The following is a 20154-nucleotide window of genomic DNA, read 5'->3' on the forward strand; positions in this document are numbered from 1 at the left end:
ACTAGAACACCCCACTGTCGAGGCACCCACGTTCAGAGACGGCTGAAAATCAAAAGGTCTGTGAAAGAGAAAAGTCATGCTTTCGGGCTATAGAAGAAAAATAAAAACCAACAGCACCCATCTCCAATTAATAACCGATGTTTAACCTCTCAGTAGGGATCACCCGTTTCTTTCAAGTTAGCCAGTCTCCGAGGAGAAAGGTAAACATCGAGGAATGAAATACAAAGAGCTTGAAGTTGTCTATTTTATCTTCTATGAATCAAAAAAACTTGCCTATAGATATATATTCACCTTGACCACTTGTAAAGAACAACTGTGTATTCTGCGTGCAGAGAATTTTCCCTCCTGTTTTTGCCTGTTTTTTGTTCTACTTCCTACAACACTGGACACGCATCAAGAAAGCCGACTGAAGCATCGGACGTTGGGAATAAGTTTTAGTCACTTTACTCACATGATATTCCAGAGCCCGCACTTCTTATGATTTCATTAAAAAGCCACTTGTGATGATTCTTATAGAAGTAAAGTGGTATACTATTATCTTTACCGTGATTTAATCTAGTTACAATCTATGTCTGACTCGTACTTTCTCTCTCTCTCTCTCTCTCTCTCTCTCTCTCTCTATATATATATATATATATATATATATATATATATATATAAAATTAAAACATATACAATGGTACCTTGAGATACGAACAGACCAATATAACAATTTTTTAAGATACAAGCTGCAACTTGGTTCGTGTCTTTGTTCGAGATCCGAACGAAATTCTGAGATACAAGTCATGATTAAGTTTTTGTGGATTCATTTTAAATAAAGTGCAGTTTTAGTTTATGTGTCTACAGTGCCGGCATCCCTTCCTCCCTCCCTCCTCCTCCGCCATTCACCTCTGTTAGCCGCATTCGTCTGTCTCCAAGGTAAGAATACAGTACTAAATAACGCTTTTTTCTTTTATTTTATATATTTTGTTATGCATTGGTAAAGTATACATGTGTGTTTCTTAATTGAAAACATGTCCTTTTGCATAATTTAGGATGGTTTGGGGATGTTTTACAGGGCTAGAACGGATTAGATCTATTTCAGTTATTTTAAATGGGAGAGATTTGTTTGATATACAAGTTGACTGATTGACGAGCTCAGTTACAGAATGAATTAAACTCGTATGTCAAGGGACCACTGTATGTATATGGTGTTAGTATATACATATATATACGAGATAGAGATGGCTATTTATATACAAACAGATATGGTATACAAATCCTATATGTTACACAAATAGATAGTGATACAAATATACATACAGCAGTGAGGTAAGGTTATAAGGATGGACAGATATAGAGTGATGAAAACTGATTGGGCTCTGGGTGATGCGCCCACAGCATAGTGAACTGTTCAGATGTTATAGAGATGTTCACCTGAAACCTATCTACTGTTACTGATTGTCACCCTGCTACATTTAATTTTCTAAATAAAGTTTAAGAATACATATCTACCAAGAGATATAAGTATCTACCTCAATTTAATTTTCTAAATAAAGCTTAAAAATACATATCTACCAAGAAATATAAATATATACCTCAATTTAATTTTCTAAATAAAGTTTCAAAATACATATCTACAAATAGATACAAATATATACCTAAATTTAATTTGCTAAACAGAGTTTAAAAAGCAACTACAAACAGATGTAAACAGATACCATATGTAAATATAGGCGCAGTATCCAAATAACTATGTATACAGTGTCAATTTGTATTAATAGTACATGGATACTGTAGCTATTTCTCTCTGTATCTAGTGTTCAAATATATACATTATTCTATATCTGTTTGTGTGTAACTCTGAGCAGCAGCTCTGTGTCCCAGTCAAAACAGGAACCCCCTGTTGGAGAAATTCTGATTTGCCCCCTTTCTTAGATACAAGGAGTAAGGAGAAGGTTTTAAATAAATCTCACGGTGACATTGTTCTGAAGTTCCCTGTCTGTGGGGTGGCAATATTTTTAGGACTCTTTGTGGCATCAGTGGGTGTCAGAGAGTTGTGTCACCCAAGCAGGGACCGATGTCCTCGTGTCTTCCGTCAGATTCCAGGGGGCCCCAGCCAGCCGGGGACACAAGACAGGACCCTGTCACTGGACAGCACAAAGGGATGGATGCTGCTTCCTCCTGGTAAATAAGAGTTCAGGAAAGGTGACACCAGGCGGGGTTGAGAAGGACAATTAAGCAGATACAAAGGTGGAATGTTCCTGAGACTCAGGGGGCCCAGTGACATCAAAGACACCACGGTAAATCTCCATTCTTTTGAAACGAGAATCAAACAACCCTTTGAAGAAAAAAGTAATTAAGCCCAAAGGAAAAAAAACAGGACTGTGTGTGTGTGTGTGTGTGTGTGTGTGTGTGTGTGTGTGTTCCAAAGACAGGGCTTTCTCTTCACACAGCAGGGGCTGGACACACAGGTCACATTTCAACACCCGGCACACAGGTCCGGTCCAGATGACCCATAAACGAAATCCAGCCTCTCCAGGGGCAGTGACCAGGGGGTCCCACTTTAGACCCGAGGGTCATACCCAACTCTGACGTCCTAGTTCCAGTCCCTTTGCAGAAATACCATCGCAGGCTCTTTAGATGTTCCGGAGGAGGGAAAGAAAAATGGGGTATCATTTTTCCGGTGGGGGTCGGCCCCTGGTTGCAGGGCCAGGAGTGTGCCTGGTCATTTCGCTGCACCCAGACACTGTCTTAGCACAACACCTGTTGCTTTGAGGGTCCTCCAACCTGGTTTTTGGACTGGACAGATGTGCAAGGGGCTCACACACTTTTCAGCCCACCCCAACTAAACACCTGTTGCTTTGAGGGTCCTCCAACATGCTTTTTGGACCAGACAGATGTGCAAAGGGCTCACACAGTTTTCTGTTCACCCGAACTGAACACCTGTTGCTTTGAGGGTCCTCTAATTTGCATTTTGGACCAGATATATGTGCAAAGGGCTCACATACTTTTCTGCCAACCCCAACTGAACACCTGTTGCTTTGAGGGCCCTCCAAAGTGCTTTTTGGACCAGACAGATGCACAAGGGGCTCACAGTTTTCTACCCACCCCAACGGCCCTGCTGCCCCTGGAAACAAGTCAGAAATGCACAGAAAACCCTGTCCTGCATCTGCATTTCAGAACCAGAGAAGCACAGGAGACCCTGCACGCTTCTCCAAGAATTCTCCAAAGACATCGCTCGGCGAAGATGCGGGGCCACCAACCAGTTCGTGATAGGGAGATAAAAAATTAATAATAATAATAGTACAGAACCTTTTTCCATAACGGAAAGAACGGAAATCATAGCCATAATAGGCCATTGCTCTTTAAATGTCTGGAAAAACAACAGACAAAGAAACAGAAGGGACAGACAGTCTGTTTTGGGACGGTCACTCCCATGCCGACAGCTCCGCAGTTTTAAAGTAGAAATCTGACGTCATCGCTTGCACTTGAACACACACAACCCGCATCCCGGTGATTCGGCTTCTAGGCGTCTTTCCGCCAGATGAGAAGACCGGGCATTCCGTTTCAGATATGCGGGGTGGGGGGCGGAGCTCTTGAAAATGGAAAAGCACAGTATTTGGGTTTGTTGCTGTTTTTTCCCCCTTTCTCTCAAACTCCACCATTCTTATTCCTCCTCAGGGTCAGATGTAGGGTGCCAAACTTTCTCAAGAATGTCCAGCAGATATTTAGGGTCCAGGAACCTGTGTGGAGGAGAAATCCCACTCTTCCGTGCGCCCCATCTGTGCAAACCGTACCCGGCCATGTGGACACAAGGGTTGCCAAAAACAAACCATTTCACGATACGTCTCCTGTCTCACTATGTCTGTCTGACTCTCACCAGCTACTGAGCTCTGTCTTATCTCTCTCAGTCATTAAAGTCCACTTACAAGGTCCCCACACCCCCTCACCCCTGACTTGACCTGTTTAGGAAAACAGGTGGGCAGCTTAAGTAAGTCTGAGAAATACTGGCCTTAAAATTTCCTTTCCAAAAGCCAGCTTGCTCTCCTCATAATAAAGACAACGTGTGATACCAAATATAAATAAAGTAATATAACATCTCCTTCCCCTAGAGCAGGGGTCCCCAAACTTTTTACACAGTGGGCCAGTTCACTGTCTCTCAGACCGTTGGAGGGCCGGACTATAAAAAAAAACTATGGGCCCTGGCCGGTTGGCTCAGTGGTAGAGCATTGACCTGGCGTGCAGGAGTCCTGGGTTCAATTCCCGGCCAGGGCACACAGGAGAGGCGCCCATCTGCTTCTCTACCCTTCCCCCTCTCCTTCCTCTCTGTCTCTCTCTTCCCCTCCCGCAGCCGAGGCTCCATTGGAGCAAAGATGGCCCAGGCACTGAGGATGGCTCCATGGCCTCTGCCTCAGGCGCTAGAGTGGCTCTGGTTGCAACAGAGCGTCACCCCCTGGTGGGCGTGCTGGGTGGATCCCGGTCGGCCGCATGCGGGAGTCTGTCTGACTGCCTCCCCTTTCCAGCTTCAGAAAAATACAAAAACAAAAACAAAAACAAAAAACTATGAACAAATCCCTATGCACACTGCACATATCTTATTTTAAAGTAAAAAAACAAAACAGGAACAAATACAATATTTAAAATGAAGAACAAGTAAATTTAAATCAACAAACTGACCAGTATTTCAATGGGAACTATGGGCCTGCTTTTGGCTAATGAGATGGTCAATGTGCTCCTCTCACTGACCACCAATGAAAGAGGTGCCCCTTCCGGAAGTGCGGCGGGGCCGGATAAATGGCCTCAGGGGGCCGCATGTGGTCCCGCGGGCCGCAGTTTGGGGACCCCTGCCCTAGAGACATAAGTTTCCTTGGTACCTTTTTTTTTTTATCGCATTTTGAATGACAAAGGGGCCTTAACTAGTTTCAGGTAGAGGACCAAAGGATTTGAGGTGTGCGTGAATCATGCAAGGATCGCCACGCTGAGTCTAGCCGAGGTCCTTCACGGCCAATAACGGCGAGTTTTATTTTCCTGCGGCGAAAACTGAGCGCGTTTAAGACTCGCTCTCTCAGCAAGTTAAAAATACGTGGCACGGTGTTATTAATATATCCCCACGGTGGACGTTCCGATCCCAGGACTGACTTACGTTACAGCTAGAAGGAACTTCTGATCATTTTTTTTAATTAAGCATGTTTTATTTTTATTATTTTTACGATTGAGAGAGAGAGAGAGGAGAAGAAGATAAAGGGGAGAAGAGAGAATGAGAGAAATGGAGGGAGAGAGAGGGAAGAGAAAGGAGAGAGAGGGGAACAGAGGGGAGAAATGAAAGAGAGAGAGGGAGAGAGAGGGAAGAAGAAAGAGAGAGAGGGAGAGAGAAAGGAAGAGAGAGGGAAGAAGAGAAAGAGATGGAGAGAGGAAGAGAGGGGAGAAGAGAGAGAGAGAGATGGAGGGAGAGAGGGAAGAGAAAGAGAGAGAGAGAGAGAGAGAGAGAGAAGCATCAGGTCATTCCACTTATTCCCATTTAGTTGTGAGCTCCCTGACTGCTTCCCACACGAGCCCTGACCGGGGATCGAACCCCAAAGCCTCAGATCTCCTGGAACAAAGATCTATCCAATGGTCCATCCGGCCAGGGCAAGCAGGTTTGATATTTAATCAAGTTAAATTTATTTTTTTTACGACTTTTTTTTTTTTTTGTATTTTTCTGAAGCTAGAAATGGGGAGAGACAGTCAGACAGACTCCTGCATGCGCCCGACCGGGATCCACCCGGCACGCCCACCAGGGGCGATGCTCTGCCCACGAGGGGGCGATGCTCTGCCCCTCCAGGGCGTTGCTCTGCCGCGACCAGAGCCACTCTAGCGCCTGGGGCAGAGGCCAAGGAGCCATCCCCAGCGCCCGGGCCATCTTTGCTCCAATGGAGCCTCTCTGTGGGAGGGGAAGAGAGAGACAGAGAGGAAGGAGAGGGGGAGGGGTGGAGAAGCAGATGGGTGCTTCTCCTGTGTGCCCTGGGTGGAAATTGAACCTGGGACTTCTGCATGCCAGGCCGACGCTCCACCACTGAGCCAACCGGCCAGGGCCATTACGACTTTTTTTAAATGAAGCAAGGCAGCTAGCTGTCCATGCCGAGACCTGGGCTGGGGCCCCCCAGTCGTCCGTGGGGAGACACAATACGGTCATGAACAAGCAGTCGTGTGTGGATTCGCTCTGTCTCGTGCAGAGACCCCACTGCACACTGCCCTGCGCCCCACGCTATGTTGAAAATGCAGCCACCTCTTCTCTCTCTATTTCTGGGAACCGTGAACTCGTGGATTTACCTTTCTCACGGCACGCAGCCCTCAGGGCGTTGAACAAAACCGAGCGCCGTCCAAGGAGAAGTGACCAGGACGCATGCTTGACCTTTTCAAACACCGCTGTTTCCAGGACGCAGACACCAGCTCCGAGAGGCACTCTGTGGCGGGCGGCTGGTTCCCCGCAGGCCCCGACCTCCCGGGGACCTTTGCAAACAGGCCGGATGACAAGTCCAGCTATGGTGTTGAAAAGGTCAGGACGCCGCGTCATCCGTTGGCCGCCGTTCTGAGGTGACCTGGACGGTGCATCTGAGCCGCCCGTCTGGCCGGGGAGAGAACGCAGAGATGCCAACCTCACTTTTCTGGGGCAAAAGAGCTCCTGCCATCTGCAGCAAGCAAGCCCCCGGGTCCCAGACGGAAGGCCACGACCACTGTGCCGAGGACACGGCAGACCAGCTGCAAGTTGCAATAAGGTTTGGCTGACAGTGGAGTCATTCCTCAGGGGACCGTCCCTCGGGGTCATCGGCTGGGCCCCAGGGCTGGGCAGGAGCCCGGGAACATGGTGGGAGACATTCCCCCAGCTGGACCGATGCCTCGGAGCAGGTGAACATCCACTCTGCTTCCTGAGCTGCTCTGACAAAGCGCCATGAACTGCGTGTCTTAAAACCGTAGACATCCGTCCTCTCTCTGTCCTGGACAGCAGACGTGTGAGGTCCAGGCGTCCAAGGGTCAGGCTCCCTCTGGGGGCTCCAGGGAGGGTCCCCCTGCCTCTCCCAGCGTCTGCGGCTCCAGGCGTCCCCGGGCTGGTGGCCGCCTCCCTCCCGTCTCTGCCTCCGTCCCCACGTGGCTTCTCCTCTGTGTCTGTCTCCTCCTCCATCTCTTCTAAGGTCCTTGTCACTGGGTGCATGCAGGGCCTCCCTGACCCAGGGTGATTCATCTCGGACCCTTCCCTTCATCCCGTCTGCACAGACCCTGTACCCACACAAGGCTGGACTGGACCTCAGTACCTAACTTACACATCTACCCAACCCCAGTTTGGTCTGGAAAGGAATGATTGACCTGGCAGAGTAGCCCTCTCTAGAAAAGTCTAGCTCTCTCTTTTCTTGTTTTCCTGCATGCTTGGAGAGTCCATCGAGCGTCTTTACAACAAACACTCACTAAACCCTGTTTATGAGCCAATTTTAAACTTGGAAAACACCGAGGTAAATTTCTACTCTCTTCACGATCCATCGTGAACGTTATGCTTTTTGCATAAATAACCAGCCCCTTATAAATAACAGGTGTCTGATTCAGGTATTCCATTGATGACCTTTTCCATGTGTCCCCTGAGAAATTGTGCTTTTAAAATGCTTCTATCACCTGCATTTTGTTATTGTATTAGAGGAGGGGTCAGGAACCTATGGCTGGCGAGCCAGATGTGGCTCTTTTGATGGCTGCATCTGGCTCGCAGAGAAATCTTTAATAAAAAATTACTAATGTTAAAAAAAATTCTCATGGATTACAATCCATTTATTTCCTACCGCTCATGTTCACGGTTGCGGGTGGCTGGACCCAATCACAGCTGTCCTCTAGGATAACACCAAATATTTATTGGATAATGCGTCACGTACACAGGTGGTTGTATGGCTCTCATGGAATTACATTTTAAAATATGTGGCGTTCATGGCCCTCTCAGCCAAAAAGTTTCTCAACCCCTGTCTTAGAGCCATAGACGAAGCCTTTCCCAAGCCCGCTGTGATGAAGCCTGAACCCAGCATCTTGCCTTACTGAAGATCAAATCATGAAGGTTAGATTAAACATCACTACGGACTATGTCTTGAAACGATACATTTTATTTTCAGAAAAAAAGCCAACTGCCAAAATCATTTTGGGAGCTCATCACCATTAAACCTGGATGCAGCCTCTAAAAAACAAAAGTTTCGGGTAACGCGTCCTCGCACAAACGCTATTGGGCCCCAGGCCGAATCCTGAGAAACGAGGGAGACGTGAGATCCCGTTCTGTTATGGGGAACAGTTTGAAAGAGAACGTGTTCGCGACCTGGCTGAGCTTCTCGTTAGAATCACTGAGTCAGGAGAGATGGGAACAGACCCGTTTCCGGTGCACAGCTGTCCTAGGATCACCCCGTGGGACGGAGGGGGGACACAGAGGGAGGTCTGTACCTAGAAGGTGAACGGAGATCAAGTCGGTCGTCAGCTCTGCAGAATCGCAGCTCTCTGCAGACCAAGGACACCTTCGCAGGGTTGAGAACAGCCTGGTGGTTTTGTCGTTGTTGCTGTTGGTGCCGGTTATCTACCCGAACGCGAAATGACAGAGGATGACGTTGTTTTCATTCGAGGACACAGGATCGATTGTCTGTGCCGTTCCGTATGGAACGGTGCCCGTTCCCGTGCTCGCCATGACGCCCTCCTCAGATACCGGATTCTGAGGGGGGGGGGCACGGCTGACCCACAGTCAGGGAGCTGCCCGTGACCAACAGCACGGTCACCCCATCTGTAAATAGAGGTGAGGGGCAACAGCGTTTCTTTGAGCTCTAGAAGAACAGGTGTTCGGGAAGCTCTGCATCAGGCGGGATCTGGACAGTGTCCCCGTGATGAGATAAAGGTGACGGGTGTCTATGAGAAAGGGCAGGGACGGTGACATCCACAGCAGGAAGGTGTTGCTAGGGGTGCCGATGATGTGACATTATGGCGCTGGTTTTAAACAATGTGTTTAATGTTCATTCTGCGAGCCATCTGTCTGGTAGTCTCATACCTGCATTGCTGTCCCCTTTGCAAACAGCTCTTTGGGACACAGGATGCAGAGACCATTTGCCCTGCTTCAGCATCCAGAGGTTTGAGGCATCAGACGTGCCAGGTGCTCCCTTTGGGACGGCAGCTCCTCTGTTTATAGGACGGTTTGCAGGGCTGACGCTCACCGAGGGCCCCAGTCAGCGTTTGGCGAGGGAAGGAGGCAGCACGTTTTTTTTGTTTGTCTGTTTGTTTTGTATTTTTCTGAAGTGAGAAGCAGGGAGGCGGAGAGACAGACTGCATGCGCCCGACCGGGATCCACCTGGCATGCCCACCAGGGGGCGATGCTCTGTCCATCTGGAGCATTGCTCTGTTGCTCAGCAACCGAGCTATTTTAGCACCCGAGGCGGAGACCATGGAGCCATCCTCAGCACCCGGGGCCTGCTCTGCTCCAATGGAGCCTTGGCTGCAGGATGGGAAGAGAGAGACAGAGAGGAAGGAGAGGGAGAAGGGTGGAGGAACAGATGGGTGCTTCTCCTGTGTGCCCTGTCCGGAAATCAAACCCGGGACTTCCACACGCTGGGCCAACGCTCTACCACTGAGCCAACCAGCCAGAGAAGGACTTGCTCTGAAGAGCAATGGAAAAAACTTCTCTTTGGATTCTTCCAAGATATCAGACGGTTCAGAAGGTAAACAATCCATACCCCCCTTAAAAGGTGGTACTCAGAGACCAAACCACAATTAAACTGAAAAAAAAAAAAAAAAAAAAAGCTTCCAAATCCAAAAGGGATGTAAAAATCTAATTTAAATTCATAAAAATTAGCAGTGAAAAAAAAATTAGCTTTTTGGGAAAGGTTAAAAAAGGAACTTTCTAGGGCTGAAAAAGAAAATTACCCACAAAATGAGAACCCATCTGCTTCATGGTGGAGAAAGTTCTGGAAGACAAGACAAAATTCCCTCGGCTGAAATTATATAGAAGATTGATACAGCTTCCCTTGGATCTGACTATGGAGACTGCCAGACTATTATTTTCTTGAGTTCTCAGCCTTTTTTATAAAAAATAAGAAGGAAAGTGAAGCTCTCTGAGAGGCATTCATCACCAGCAATATGAAATATCCATCGCACGGACTGCCTGTCTGCAGAGTCTGAATTAAGACCCCTCTTCCTGTATTCTTGGGAGGCTAATGAGGAGAAGCACGTACAATTGAAGAAAAGGCAGATTTTATGAAGTGGTTTCCAAATTCCGGACTCCCCCTGGGAAATCGGAGGCTTGGTTATTAAATATCACTCTATCTCATCGGCAGAATCAGGGCTCCGCGCTGAGAAAAGCCAGGAAAAAAATAATAATAAAACGACGCTCTCTCCTCTGACTTGCAGTGGCCGGTGGGAACCGGCTGAGTGGTCTTTTCAAACTCGGGTAGAGCCGACCTCCAAGGACCCACTGATGTCACCTCGTAATGATCGGACTGCGTTTATTGCGACCCCAGCGGTTTAAACTGGCAAGTGTAAGGGTCCGAGATTGCCATCGGTTGATCAGAAGACGGATACAAGGGTGGAAGGGTCAGTGTACCTGTCCCCGCATGAAGGGCGTCTTGGCTGTTATTCTAAAGCAGGGGTAGTCAACCTTTTGATACCTACCGCCCACTTCTGTATCTCTGTCAGCAGTAACATTTTCTCACCGCCCACCGGTTCCACAGTCATGGTGGTTTATAAAGTAGGGAAGTCACTTTACTTTATAAAACGTATAAAGCAGAGTGACAGCAAGTGAAAGCGTATAATCATAATTACTTACCAGGTACTTTATGTTGGATTTTCACTACATTTGGCAGAATCAATCTCTATAAAACAACTTACTATAGTTAACATCTATCTTTTTAATTATACTTTGGTTGCTCCGCTACCGCCCACCATGAAAGCTGGAACGCCCACCAGTGGTCAGTAGGGACCAGGTTGACCACCACTGGTGTATGGACATCAGCTTTTGCAGTTAGATCCAACACCCAACGTCCGTCACAATCAAGTTGGTGAAGAAGCGTCCGGGAGGCTCTCAGCGCCCCCCGGCCCCAGGTGATGTCTCTGTGACGGACCTTCTCATCCAGGTGTGAAGCTCACAGCTCCTGGTCCCAACGTCACCGGCTTCCAAGTCCAAGGTCCCCACCGAGTCCCGACCAGCCTGAAGGCACTGACGGAGCAGGAACCCTCCGTTCAGGACGTTCGGCTCAGGGCACAGCCTGCACCTGGATTCCATCAGTGCGTCTTACACATGCGTCTTCCCCTCTGACCTTTACGAAGCAGAGAAGTTGGATGTTCTTATTGTGATACTCACGTGCATAAAAATATTAACTCTGCAAGGTGGAGACGGCCCCTGTTCCGAGGCCAGATGGCTAGCTCTGTCCTCTGCTTGGAAGAAGGAATGCTGTACGTTTCCGCGTTACAAACATCCGACTTACGTAGAACCCGTACTTATGCAGAGAGCGCCATGCGGGCTATCGCTGATCACCTGCACTTGGACGCCTGTGAACATGATAACATAGCGTTACTCGAGTCTCATGGCAAAGAACTAACTGATGAAGACGTCCTGGAAATAGAGCAGCAGAAGACAGCATTTAGGGAAGAAAACAGGGACCTAGAAACTCCAGAACCGAGAAAGTTTTCTAGGAAAAGAGTTAGCCTATGCTTTTTGTCTCGTTGAAGCAGGAACGGCAACGTTAGAGGAGCAAGATCCCGACACAGAGAGGCTCACATCCAAGTCCACCATACGGTCACCAAGGACCTGAGATGCCACAGGGCCATTCATGACGAGGAAAAGAAAAGCCGTGTGTGCACCTCCCTGATGCCTGCACTTCAGGACTCCGCGTCCAGCAGCAGAACCAGACCTGACTCTCTAACACCTGTCCCAGCCTCTCCAACAAGTCTGTCATCGTCTGCATCACCCAAGATTGATTAGGGGTCTATTGGAACACGGTTAAGTATCTATAGGCACAGGAAGGTAAAAATAAACCCTAGGTGAAGACAGACGTCTATTTTAGTGGCTCAGTTGGTGAGAGCACCATCCTGAGGCACAGAGGTTACCGGTTCGATTCCGGGTCAGGGCACATACAGGAACAGATCAATGTTCCTCTCTCTCTCTCCCTCTCTCTAAAATAAATAAAATAAATATATATATTTTTTAAAAACCCACATAACATGCATGATATCCAACCTATGTAATGTAACGGGGCATGACGATACACTAATAATTTTTTGCAGGTGACGCAGAAAACACTGAGGTGATGACCAGAGAGGACGAGGGTGGGGGCAGGTAGAAGAGGGGGCAGGGGGGACAGATGGTGATGGAGGGAGACCTGACAATCTGACACACAGGTGATGTGTCGTAGAACTGTGCACCTGACCCCTGTATAATTTTGTTAGCTGATGTCACCGCCATAAGTGCGGTAAAAACAGACAAGAAGGGGCTCCATCTATGTCAGTGGTCCCCAACCCCCAGGGCTGCGGGCCGGTACCATTCAAGGACCAGTACCAATCCGTGGGTCCGCAGAGAAAGAATAAATTACATTACTTCCGTTTTATTTATATTTAAGTCTGAACGATGTTTTTTTTGTTTTTTTTTAAATGACCAGATTCCCTCTGTTCCATCCGTCTAAGACTCACTCTTGACGCCTGTCTCGGTCACGTGATCCATTTATCCATCCCACCCTAAAGGCCGGTCCGTGAAAATATTTTCTGACATTAAACCGGTCTGTGGCCCAAAAAAAGGTTGGAGACCACCGAGCTATATGATTATTTTCTGACACAGGGTGTGTCCAGAACGCTCCGTTTACTGGGGCAACCCCTCCAGTCTCTTCTTCCAGCTCAAACCCTCCAAGTGCGGCGTGCCTGAGAGTGCCTCCCCCAGAGCTGTGGGCAGACAAATGCGGGGACACAAGAGCCACCCTGGTCCGCAGCCGGCCAGCGGGCGTCCACGCCTCATACACACCTGGCATCGGGCAGTGATTCATCACCGTGCGCTGTCCGGACCTCTCTGCGCTGTGACCGCTCACTTGTTCCCACCAGGTCGCCCGACAGGACTGCGCCCGCCTCTGCCCACAGCACACGAGACCCCGATGCCCTGCAGGTCCAGTTCCACGCTGATACTAACCCTGTGCAGCAACGTGTCCCGTCTCAGACATCCCTCAAAGCCCACCCACGGCACATTCTCTTCTGTAACTTCTGTCACCAACCCCTTTTTTTTATAAATTCCAGAGAGAATTCAAGGTTTATTTATTTATTTTTGCCTGAGGGCAATCTGGAAGAAGAATTCCTCATAAACAGGAGGGTTTCTGTCTTGCTAAAGTGGGCGCCCATCTATCCCAACACCCACCCTGGTCCCAGTTTAACCCCTTCCCATCCCACACCCATCGGTCACTTAGGAAGTCCGGGCTCCTCCTGAGACTTCATCAGACCCCCCGGCGCTGAACGCGGGAGGCGTCTCCATGAGGCTGCCGACAGCCGATGAGAAAATAAATCACTGCTTTTCTTTAAAAAAAAAAAATGCAGCATCTGGTTTTCGTGGCCAGAGGAAGAAAAATGACACGATTGCTGAACAATGAACTCAGGGCAATGGCCCGTCGTTCTGGGGGACGGAGAAAGGTTAGCGCGCCCGTGTCCAGCCAGCCGTGGCCCCACGCGGAGACAGGAAGCCGTGGAAAATCCACCTTCTCATCAGGAAGCGGGGAGCTGACCGTTAACTCACGTATTTCATCCCAAGGGGGCTGTGCTCCACCACCTTCCCGAGGGACTGAGAAGGGAGATTCTTTTCAATTTATTTTTAAGACTTTTATTTAGAAAGTTGAGTTTCATGGGGTGACATTTATCAAGAAGAGGACATAGGTTTCAGGTGAGCATCTCCGTAGCATTTGAACTGTTTGTTCCTTAACGAGGAAGGATGACAACAAATTCTGTGCTCAGAAGTGTGGCTGTGTTTTTCCCAGGTTTTAATATGACATGAGGCTGTATTGGTCTCACAGTCTGAGAATCAAAATCACATTGGAAAAATACTTAAAATGGTAGAAAAGATTTTTTTTTTTTATCATCTACATGAGCATTCATACAAATACATGTCAGAGATGCGTCAGAGAGCCTGACCAGGCGGTGGTGCAGTGGATAGAGCATCACCTTAGACGCTGAGGACCCAGGTTCGAGACCCCGAGCTCGCCAGCTTGAGCATGGAGTCACTGGCTTGAGCGTGGGATCATACACATGACCTCATAGTCGCTGGCTTGAAGCCCAAGGTTGCTGGCTTGAACCCAGATTGTTGGCTTGAACAAGGGGTCACTCTCTTTGCTGTAGCCCCCTGGTCAAGGCACAAAAGAGAAAGCAATCAATGAACAACTAAGGTGTCATAACGAAGAATTGATGCTTCTCATTGCCCCCCCCAAAAAAAGAAAGAGATGCATCACATAGGATATTAAAGCCATTGACCTGTACGCAGTATAATAACGTGAACATCGTGTCCTTAATTTCCACCTGTATAACACGGTTCATTAGGAGCTTTGATCTCCCCATAAGTTGCCGGATGGAATCTCAGAGAGGCTCCCTAAAATCCCAGCTCACACAGCTGCTCCAAAGGCAGAGGGGGGTCACCCTCTGTCCCTGCCCCCTAACCGCCAGGGAATTCACTGATGACATGTTGTTCTTCACCCTGGAGGTGTCCCTCGTAGGTTATGTCACAAAGCCTCTCTAGCTGGATTTGGGGGTGTACGCCACCACTTCCTGGACCACGCGCTCTCCGCAGGAATTAGATGCCACCGCCAAGAGGGCCAAAATTGGTTCTTGGGAAACATCCCTCTTTTGGGGTGTCTCAACCCAGATCACCGCCGTGCAGACCTCCCTGAAACACCTACAGCGTCTCTCTGTTTCATGAGAATATTTTGAGAACTGGTCATTGGTGAAGAAAGGTCCTGAAAAGCCTTTCCGGAAGAGCGATCACTAAAAAATGAATAAATAAAAAGGAGTTTGAGCAACGTTGTGCTGGACAGAAAGCGCCCCGTCCACCCCGGTGTCTGCTGCCCCTGCCCGGTCTCCCCAACGCCAGCCGGGCGGTCCTTTTCCAAGAACTTTGGAAAGGACTCCCACACCAGCAGCCTCCGCCGCCCACGAATCAGGTGCTATTTTGACAACAACCTCCTGTGTAAAAGAAGGAAGAAGAAGAGGTTGCCATGGCCTGGATGTCCATCAAGCAGATAACAGGAGCCCTGTGGCACCCACACCCCGACCCCAAGGCGGTGGACAGGCTGTAAGTGTCAGGAGTTGGAACAGAATCTCTGAGTGAGCCTGGCAGGAATGTCCCCGAGGAAAGGGTGAGGAATGCATTCTCATGAGCCGGTGCGCTTGGGGGCGGGGGGTGTATCTGAGTGGGCTGTGTCTGCGACCCCGCTCACAGCAACTGCCCTTCGTGGAGGGGGGCTGGTGTGCTCATTGCTGTGGTAATTACGATGCCCAGGAGACGCCGGGCCATCATTTGATGCATCATTTACTATGCAAATTGTTTTTCACGGAGGATTGTTTGCTCTGACCTTGTCCGGGGTTGTCACGTTTGTTCTGTGCCTGGTCATGTCCCAACCTTCTCCTGCTCTCAGGATACGGTTCAAGGAGGTTCAGGGCGATTTTTCCGCGTCTAAAGCTCTGGCCGGGTAGCTCAGTGGTTTTAGAGCATCGCCCTGAAGCACAGAGAGATTGCTAATTCGATCCACACAGTCAGGGCACCTGAAGGAACAGCTTGGTGCTCTCACCTCTCTCCTCTCTCTCTCTCTCTCTCTCTCTCCCTTTTCTCCCTCTCAAATCAATACAATTAACATTTATATATATTTAATATATATCAGAGAGGAGTCTCCCTGTGACCACACTGAAACCCTGCTGTGTTCACGCCCAGAGGAGAGGAGCTCACAGTCTGGAGACGAGGGAGGCTGGGTGCTGCACATTCACCGTTCTTTGTCCCGTCTGAATGAAAACATCTAGACCTCCCATCTCTAAACATTTAGACACAAACCTCGCCCGCACGGGAGCGTGCACCCCCGTATTGGAATATCCTTCTGCTGACAGGCTGAGGTACGAGCCTCTGTTCACACGGATGACAGACGCTCTAAGCAAACAGCTGCGAACCGGGAAGTTCGAGAGAACGAGGTGGATGGAATGAACGGTATTTCTTTCTCCGGCTTGGTTCCGTGGTAAGTGTCCTAGGAGACTGCGGAAGTGTGAGGTGTACACTGGGATCATTGGGTGTTGCGATATGGTTCATACCCTCGTGAACTCACACCGTTAGCTTTTGGGGGGAAGGAATGTAAAAACATTCAAGACCCACCCTCTTAGCCAATTTCAAATACACAATACGATGTTCACTGTAGGCAAGCAACCACCTACAGATACAAGTTTTAATTAAATATATAATGTATATGCATACTGTTATACATTCTAAATAGATAATAAATATGTATCATCTATACTATGGATTATCTATGATAATCTACTATATATTTGCATTGTATATTATATACATATATACAATGTATGTATCATTTACAGAACTATAATGTATTATATAGTATATATTATGTATTATATATAGTGTATATATAATGTATTATATATATTAGATATTATGTATTAGATATAATGTATATATAAAATATATAATGTGTATATAATGTATTATATATAATGTATATATAATGTATTATATATTAATATATATTATGTATTATACATATTACATATATTGTATATTATATGTCTGCAGTGGGATATGTATATAACATGTATATAATGTATTCAATATAACACATATTGTATAGTGTATATATATATCCTATATATATAATATATTTCCTATATAGTGTATACAGTATATATATTTCCTATATGTCATATACATAATAATGATAACATATTTATTTGCCATTCTCTGTGTTTTCAATATGTCAATTTGATACGTGGTGTGAGGGAGGAAGTTCCCGCCTCAGGTGGGGGGGGACAGGACTGGTTGGTCCGTGCACTTCATTGACACCCAGAACCAGAGAGAAAACCAGGATGGGAGTGACCTCTGGGGGCCAGGGGACATGGCCCGTCGGGGGCTAGAACTGTGACGTCTCAGCATGCCTGCTGAGGGAGACGGGCCCATGGTTGACTCAGAACCTGGAGATGGTGTCGGTCTGCTGACAACCAACACCAAACACTTCCTAACAGGGAGCAGCTCATCCCCGTGAAAACTTGACAAGAAGGAGGTGACAGCAAAGGATGCTGGTTGACCCGGAGTAGAGAGAGAAATCCTTGGCAGTGGAAGACGCAGGGGCAGGAAACTGCAGTGGGTCCCTCAAGTCTCCCACAGACGCCAGCAAGACGTGTCGGGGGGTGTCAAAGAACCCCACTCACCCAAGTCATCTCCTTTGTGACCCAGGACCCTCCCATATGGGGTTCCTTGGGGGGCATGACTTAACTGTGTTTATCCAAATGGGAGACTCTTTGGTATTTCGCATTGTTCCGGGAGCCTACGTAAGGGGAGGGGACTGCAGGGACTCCAGGACTGTCGGTGGCTACGTAGAAAAAGACGTTACCTCATCCCGTCTCCTGCCACTTGCGTGTGCCCTGTAAAATCCAGAAATCGCCTGACCTGTGGTGGCGCAGTGGATAAAGCATCAACCTGGAAATGCTGAGGTTGCCGGTTCAAAACCCTGGGCTTGCCTGGTCAAGGCACATATGGGAGTTGATGCTTCCAGCTCCTCCCCCCTTCTCTCTCTCTGTCTCTTTCTCCTCTCTCTCTCTCTCCTCTCTAAAATGAATAAATAAAATAAAAATTAAAATCCAGAAATCTCCTATCACATCTTCCCGCCCCTCAAGTTCACCTCCGGTCACAGGTGCATAAGCTGACTGGCCACTCTTCACAAGTGGGACACTCACTAGAGCAGGGGTCCCCAAACTACAGCCCGCGGGCTGCATGTGGCCCCCTGAGGCCATTTATCCAGCCCTCGCCGCATTTCTGGAAGGGACACCTCTTTCATTGGTGGTCAGTGAGAGGAGCACATTGACCATCTCATTAGCCAAAAGCAGACCCATAGTTCCCATTGAAATACTGGTCAGTTTGTTGATTTAAATTTACTTATTCTTTATTTTAAATATTGTATTTGTTCCCGTTTTCTATTTTTACTTTAAAATAAGATATGTGCAGTGTGCATAGGGGTTTGTTCATAGTTTTTTTTTATAGTCCGGCCCTCCAACGGTCTGAGGGACAATAAACTGGCCCCCTGTGTATAAAGTTTGGGGTCCCCTGCACAAGAGGCTGGCAAAGTTGTCTCCTGATGTTGACCCCTGGCCGAATTCTCAAGATGAACTCCCACAAACAGCAGCTCAGGGCCACCTCAGTCCTACCTGGTGATGTTCTGTCTAATGGGTGCAGGGAAACTGTGATGTCGATAGACAACACTCCAGGGAACATCTCATCGCGGGTTCTCTGTTTCAATAAAATCATAGCAAAGACGATGACCTCCGCCCCATCGCAACTACACAGTTAAAATTAGGTATCCATGTTTACAAAACGTATCCTGTACTGCGTGCAATTTCACAAAGCACTAACAGGTTACTGATGTTTTCATAGTAGCTCACTGAACTAATGTAGGGAGGACTCCTTCTGGGATGGCATACAATTATATAAAATCATAAACGCACCCACTTAACCCCAGAATACGTGGGAGGGAGGAAAAAAAAGATGTTTACTTGTGTATCTACTATTTTGTATCGGTTTTATCCTAATGGAAAAGCTTATGGGTAAAAAACCTGACACTGACTCATTAATGTTCCGTATTTTTCACTCCATAAGATGCACTTTTTTCCCCCAAAAGTGGAGGGGGAAATGCCCGTGCATCTTACAGAGTGAATGTTCATTTTTTTTTTTTTTAGCTGCTGTGGGTTCGCGGACAACTAGAAGAGTATTTAAATATCAAAGTCTCCTCTCATTTGTTAATAACAATGCTCATGGTTGTTAATACTGCAGTGGAGTTTACCTGGTTGAAATATTATTGTGGTATATCTTATTAAACATTTTAACACATCAGTTGGTTCAGAATATTCTTTTTCTTATTTTCCTCCTTAAAACCATAGGTGTGTCTTACGATCAGGTGCGTCTTATGGAGTGAAAAATACGCTAATAATTTTCTTAAACATCAGTAGGCACCAACTAAATCTTCAAAGGAGTAGTCATACATCATAAATAAAGATAACATGTTCATAGATTTTTTTCTTTAGATATTTGTCAAGGTTTCTTATATAATAGTTTTGCAGGCAAGGTGCAGGAATCTCTGTTGAATGATAATAGAAATAGACAATTTTACACAGAGAGCAAGGATTAATTTGATAAGAATGTGGTTGAAGTTGATAAGATGGTGAATTAATTTGTTCAGGCCATTTTGTTCATTTGCGGACACTTTTCCAATCAGGGTGAGGACACTCACGGAATTATTTCTTTAAGTCAAATTCTCCAGTGGGGCACCATGGAGCAGATTAACACCCAGGCGAATACAAGTGCTGGACATCTCTGTCTGTCTCAAAGTTAAAACCGGTTTTGTTTCTCTTGTTCTGCCCTGGTGACAAGAACATGTCAAAGGCATTGTGGATGCTAGAAGGATAACTGAAGAAGTCATTAATAGATACAGGGAGGGTGGGTGGGAGGGAGGAAGGGTGGGAAGAAAGGGAGGGAGGGAGGGAAGGAGGGAGGGAGGAAGGGAGGAAGAAAGGGAAGGAGGAAGGAAGGAAGGAAGGGAGAGAAGGAGGGAGGGAGGGATGGAGGAAGAAAGGGAGGGAGAAAGGAAGGAAGGGATAAATGGGGGAAGGAAGGAAGGATGGAAGAAGGAAGGAAGGAAGAATGAAAGGAAGGAAGGAAGTAATGTAGGATGAAAAGAAAGAAAGAAGAAACGAAGAAAAGAGGGATGAAGAAAAGAAGGAAGGAAGGGAGGGAGAGAGGGATGGAGGGAGGGAGAGAGGGAAGAAGGAAGGAAATAAGGAGGGATGGAGGGAGGGATGGAGGGAGGGAGAGAGAAAGGAAGGGATGGATGTGGGATCAAGGAAGGAAGGAAGGAAGGAAGGAAGGAAGGGGAAAGAAAGGAAAGGGAGGAGGGAGAAAAAGGAAAGGAAAGAAAG

Source organism: Saccopteryx bilineata, chromosome X (genome assembly GCF_036850765.1).
Source record: "Saccopteryx bilineata isolate mSacBil1 chromosome X, mSacBil1_pri_phased_curated, whole genome shotgun sequence".
NCBI lineage: Eukaryota > Metazoa > Chordata > Mammalia > Chiroptera > Emballonuridae > Saccopteryx > Saccopteryx bilineata.